This window comes from Erithacus rubecula (assembly GCF_903797595.1).
Source record: "Erithacus rubecula genome assembly, contig: scaffold_185_arrow_ctg1, whole genome shotgun sequence".
NCBI classification, from domain to species: domain Eukaryota; kingdom Metazoa; phylum Chordata; class Aves; order Passeriformes; family Muscicapidae; genus Erithacus; species Erithacus rubecula.
Window position 1 is genome coordinate 5649 of NW_027636125.1, and position 6605 is coordinate 12253.

The window sequence follows — 6605 nt, forward strand, 5'->3', positions numbered from 1 at the left end:
CTAATGGGATACAGTACATCTATAAAGGAGAATGTTTGAGGCAAATTACCTATCTTTGGTAACATAATTTCTTATTATAAGTCAAGACAAGGTTGTCACTTCTTTCGGATCAAGGTTAATCTACTCATAGCCATTAAATTCATGCACATGCATTATCAAGAATGTCTTTTACAGCTTCTCACTTTAATAATTTGAAGCATTACCAGCTGTACATGACACTTTCTATCACAGATGCAGAAGAGCCAGAAAGGATTTGCACTGTTTTGTCTAGCTTTCAGGCTATGCACTTAGCTGTCGAGGAACAAGATCAGTAAGAAATTTTAGCAATACAACAAGGCAAAGCAATAAAAACAGATTGTCACACTATTGAGTTTTTCCCCCCAGCGGATGATGGAGAATATTTCTGCACAGCAACAGAAGTGTTAACCTCCAAAAGCCTAGGTAAAAGGTGACCAAGTTAAGGTTCACCACTCCCAAAGGCTGGAAATTATTGCATGATGAAGCCCAGCCCACACTCTCCTTGCTAACAAGCTAAAGTTTTATTCCATTTAATAGACTTTGCTGCACTGACACGTTTCTAATTTAAAGATACCATGTTTTAGTGTGAAAAATCCTGAACCAGATGGGAAAATCAGAATCGTATTCCACTGTTCATATTTCACAAATCCCCTACAAAAACCTTGAAAACTGTTTCCTCCACAATCAAAGAGGACTGATTTCAGACATATGAAAGCTAGGCTAAGTGCATTTAGTGACCCTCTAGCATTTGCTGCCAAAAATTAGATTGAAATGTTGAAATGCTGGATTTGAAATTTGAAAAAGCCTCATCTTTGATTAACTACCTCGTAATCTATAAGGGCAGCTGCTTTAAGACACTAAACAGATGCATCTGTAAGAGCAAATAGAAAGGAAAATGTTTCCTCTGATTAAGATTTGCAAAAAACTTGACATGCAGTTTTGCAAACAGTTGAGAGGTAGCAAATACAGAGATCAGACTATCAGAGAGATGAGGCACTGTTTTTTTACAGCAGGAGTAAACACCAAATTTTAGACTAATTGTCCTACTTTAATGTTACCAGATGTATTATTGGTGCTTGACTAAACTCAAAGCAGTGGCACGTTTAGTATACGCAGTGCATTACTGACTGGAAAGCCAAAGTCAGAGGCTTAGTAGTTTATTTTACATGTAACAAAACTCACAAGATCCTCCAAGATCCCTCCTGCATGAAATGGCTATACTGATCACGTGAACATTCCCTGAGAGCATTCAAGTGGATGCAGAATGAACAGACAGGCAATGGATTCCCAGCATCAGGCCCTTGGAAACTGAAATGCTCCATCCACAAACAATCCACTAAATTAGGTTTAAAATAGGTTATAAAAGAGATTTCAGGGAATTAGAAGTTCAGTGAGTTCATCCACTGACATGTGCTCTCCAAAGTGGCATTTTCACAGATTAAAGCAGTTTCACTGTCATATATTACAAAAAGTATAATTACCTGGCAGCAAATTACACATTTTTGCGAAGGAAGAGGACTGAGGCTTTTTATGAAGACCAGTGTAGGCAACACACAGGGATGAAGCTTAAGTTTCTTAGATTCACAGTAAAAAACAATAGCACATTCAAACATCCCACATAGTGCCTCATCTCACACAGCCAAAGGACCCAGAATTTCCTCACAAGGATCTTGTGAATACACACCTCCAGGAGAGATGAGGGAGAGCAACTGTTGACCCTGGGAAAGCATACGGGAGAGCACATAGCCTCAGAAGAGCTGGCAGCTCCAGAAAGGCTTCTGCTACCATGGAGGTTCTGACCCTGCTTCTTTGCCTTCTGGGAGAAACCACATTTGTACATGACCTGGAAACACTTTCAGCCAGACTCCAATACATCACAGCCTATGTGGGAGAAATTAAACTATATGGAAATATGTTACCCACATATCCGGCTTCCTTTTTGTAGCAGTTTTCCTGACACAATGGACACTTCCCTGATAAGAAGTCCTGCTGTTGTCAAACTAGAGAAGACTGGCAATGGTTTCAAAAGACTCCCTGTGGAAAATTTTCCACAACTTCCCAAAATTTCCCCTGCACACTTTCTCTGCCAGTTGTGTGTTCATGGCACAGTCTTAACCTGCTCATACTTCGATGAAAAGACAACTGCAACAAAAAGTATCCACCATCAGTTAATGCAAAAATGCAGAGGTGACCAAGGTTGTCAAATCTGTCCAAGTACTATGGCAATGAGACTGAATCTCAAAAAAATGGTGATGCTTCCACTCACTGCTCTGCTGAGTGACTAAATAGGCTAAATGAACTGCTGTGCTATGGGAGTAAATGCCAAACTCAAAAGAGGTTCATGGAGCTTTCAGTTCCAGTGGCATTTCTTTTAGAAATGGAGTATCTACCCAAATTAGACTCCCAGGCCAGAAAAGGAGCAGTGTCTAAATGCAAATACAGGTAAAGACACCTGGAACAGCCATCTGGAACTACTCAGCGTCAAGTCAGTCAACATGACAGAGTTCTTGTCTGACCACATGTTAAGAATGGCCACATTCTCTGTGAAGATTTACCTTAAAATGGATCCAAGCATAGCCTGAAGTGAACTGCAGCACAACTGTATTCATGAAGCTGAGGCAGGGATGAGAGCAGCAAGGTTTTCAGCCAGGAGGAAAGGACACAGCTGCACAGCCAGATGCCAGTAAGAGCACCACAGTTGCAATCAGGACGCATGGTCATCACAGGCCAGCCAGATGTCTAAAATAGTATGGAAAGCACTTGATGAAAATAGTCATGCTATCAAAAGAGCGCAAATCTTATTTTTTGTTTATCCCCTGTTTTTATGTTTTTCTGCTTTATTCTGTTTATGTACTGGTTTGAAGGCAACCCAGCAGGATGAATTAAGTCCACATAAATATATTGTGAAAGATGCCAAGTCAGAACTACAATCTAATAGGAAAATTACAATAAAGGCAATAGCACAGAAACAATGGCTCACACCAACAAAATTAGAATACAACCTGACACTCTGTTGGTCACGGTGGTGGCAGCAGTCTGATGGGAGTGATGGATGTGGTCCTGTTGAAGTGGTGATCCTGTAGAAAGGTCTGGTCTTCTCTGGAGGTCCTGTGATAGTTATCAAGAGCTCTTCTCCTCTGGAAACTCAGTAGTGGTATTGTGGTGTCTCAAACTCCAGATTATATACAGGTAGGAATGTTCCGCTCCTCCCTCAGGGCAGGGCATGTCATAATGGGATGGTGCAATTTTATGAGAAATTCTGGGAGACCTTGATGGCACATTAGCAGAGATGGTTCCCCATCTCTGGATGGCTGCTGCTTCAGGGCTGAGTCATGAAGAAGATAAAGAACACTTCTCCACCCATTCTAACAGCTCATGTAGATGGTAGCAGAATATATACTTTTGTTTACACCTTACATTGGAACCCAAGACACCTCATTTTCTTTGACCTTCTTGAAGCTTTCTGAGCAGGCATACCCTAACCAGTTTTAGTAACTAAGAGAATTTTAACCCTTCTTTCTCAAAGAGGCAGAGGAAGGACAGATCTTCAGCACAGTGAATGCTCCCTATATTTCCATACCTTTATAACAACTATTTCAATCAACCAGGCCCTCCTACAACATTCCTAATCACTGCTGCATGTTCAGAGCCAAAGCATATTAATCTCAGAATCTGCAGTTCTAAAGACAATATAGTTGAAGAGAAGTAAAGTATTTAAAACCACTAAAACAATGATGAAGTATTAAATACCATTATCTACCAATATTAGCTTAATTTTACAGAGTGCACACATAGACAATGTAAGAATCCCTTTGCCCTTGGAAAGGATTAAAATCTGCTTGAACGTTACAGGGATTTTCTTAATCTTTCTTCCAAGCATTGGAACAATCCTATAAATTTCCTGATTTAGCCTGCAAATTAATTCTGCAAATACAACTCTAGAACCTGCACTCTTAATTTTTCTTAAGGAATAGCAGCAGCAGCTGAGGACAGAATGTTGCTGCTCTCTGCCAGGGAAGTGTTCACCAACCCTGCCAGCATCAGTAAATGTACTGAGTGTGCCAAGACAAATGGGACCCAGCTGTTTTAACACAGACCCACAATACAGCTGGATAGTGCACTGCAAGTGGAATGGCAGGTCTAGATACCTTTTTTCTCTAAATATTTCTAAATCTAGGAATAACTTATGCAGAAGAGGCAAATGTTGTTAGATTCCCCAAACAGTTTGTCTGACATTTTGGAGCTTGGCAGAAACCCACATGACTAAAAGCTACAGTCAGCAGCTTGGCATTGGACCATCCAGTCATTACATTTGGTCCCATCAGATACCATTCCTGTCACAGAACTATAGGCACAGTGGGAGCAAAGTATCTTTTATGATGCAAATTTCAAAGTCACCAGAAGTTTTAATCGAATAAAGCTTCTGTTGCAGGTCGTCTGCCTCAGTGGGGTTCCGGGTTTTCAGCCTAACTTGTAGTCTGTCCCATTTCCCTCATAAACAGAAGTTTCACTTGTCCATATTGATCTCCTGTGCAATACACCTGCTGACAAATCAGCCTTTCATATTAGAGATGGTTAAACAACTTTCTCTCTACCTGCTCCCAGCAAAAGTAGATGACTGATTTTCTTCCATATGTTCAGGATTTTTGACTGCCTGGCTCCCATGCAGCCTTTTGCAGTCACCTATATTTTTGCTTGTTTGGCAGTCCAGAAGGCACAAATTAATAAGAGGAATGATATTAGCAGCCATACCTTCACTCATTGAATTATTTGTAAAGACACTAGCACCCATCTTTGAAATGGGTCATACTGACTTTGGGCAGCAGGTTTGTTACAGAGCTCAGATGTCTCGGCTCCTGAAACAGACAAGGGGCTCTGCACAAGGCTAAACTTTGGGATAAAACAGTAGATTCAGTGGGGATACATGGTAGGCGATTTGGGAAGGCTGTACCTTCCTAGTACCTCAGCCACTGGGGGAAGGAAGAGGGCAACATGCAGCTGGTAGTTTAGATGAAAGGAGGCTGCACCCTCCAAAACCCCAAGAGAGAAAAGCCTTTGGAGGTGTGCACTAGTGGACACTCTCCCTTTGTTCAAATAAAGCTGTCTCCTTTTCAGTTGTATGTGTCAGGAAAATTAATACATAAATGTTGTTGGATACTGCTGCGAACTAGGGAAAAAAACAGCCTTGAAGCCTTGCGTTTCTCAGGCTGTTCAAGGACAAGAAATTATAACAATGATTAAACACCTGCTGGAGACGTGATGTTTTGCAGAAAGCATGTTTTTAAAGAGGTGTTGCCTTCTTGGACCAATGAACCTTTTCTATTTTGTATTGCATGAACTACCCTATATAACTGTAGTGTTTCTTTAAATAAAGCTCTCTTTCTGTTTGTCCATTGCACGCAGAACTATGTTGCATTATCCTTTCTGCCGCCCCTATAATCACAATGCAACATTTGGAGGTTCCACCGTGATATCTGCTCAAGTGAATGGAGATGACCTTAAGCGATTGTCACCAACGGGACAGTACCAGGATAAACTCGGAGCTGACAGACTGCTGACACTGGGACAGACCTACCAGGGCCGTCAACAACCAGGTCTGTGGTTTTTCTAACCAGAGCTGTGCCGAGAGCAGACTGAGTTCGCCAGAGACCAGGACTGAAATCCTGGGGCCAAAACCAGCGCTGGGAATCAGCAGGTCGGAGCCATGTGGGGACATGGCGGAAGCTCCCCTGAGTGCAGCAGGACGGGAGATCCAGGGACAATGTCAGCTGCTTCCTCCCTCACTGAGAGAGGCAGTATGAGCAGTAAGCTCTGGAGCCAATAGGCTCAATTTGGAGCGGTGAACTCCTGGCTAGCTGCTAGGAGGATCAGAGCTTTCTTTAAAATGGGGACTCAACAATCTAAAAAAAGGGGAAGCTGCACTCTCAATATGGAGAGGTGCTTTGGCAGAATCAGACTGCACCGGGGGTTCTATCCTCTGTAACTTTTCCTAAAAATCTGCCGATGGCGGTGGTTCCATGTGCAGCAAATCGCAATAGAAGCTTTACTGGCAGCCTGTGGGAGCAGCCCATGGCGATAGTGTCTGCGTCTGCGGCGGGCGTGGAATGGCGACAGTCGCGGCCTGCGGGTGGCCCGGCCGCTCCTTCTTCACTGATTACGAGCTGGGCCCGCCTGCTCAGGCAGAGCCGCGGGAGCCGTGGCTGCCACCCACTCCAGATAAAGAGGTGGTGCTAGGTCTTCCCTCGCCTCTAATGCCAGAGCTTGACCCACCGCCCATCGGGGCGGGGTCTTGGTTGCCCTCCTCTGCCTCAGCAGGGCTGTGTTTTCCTCTGCTTTCCCCTCAGCACCGCAGCTCGTCAACCCGCAAGTGGTGACCTCCTCCTCCGCTTGGCCGGAGATGGCGCTGCCCCCGCTGCCTCTCATGCTGCTGCTGCCATCCTCCAGCCAGAAATGTCCCTGTCCGTAAAGCAGCCAAGCCTCAGGCATTGCAGCAGGGTGAAGGGGGCTCGATGGGGCACATGGAAATCCCCGGGGGTCCCAGGAACAATGGCATTTATGTGGAGGGGGGCGGTAGTCAGAGTCCTCGA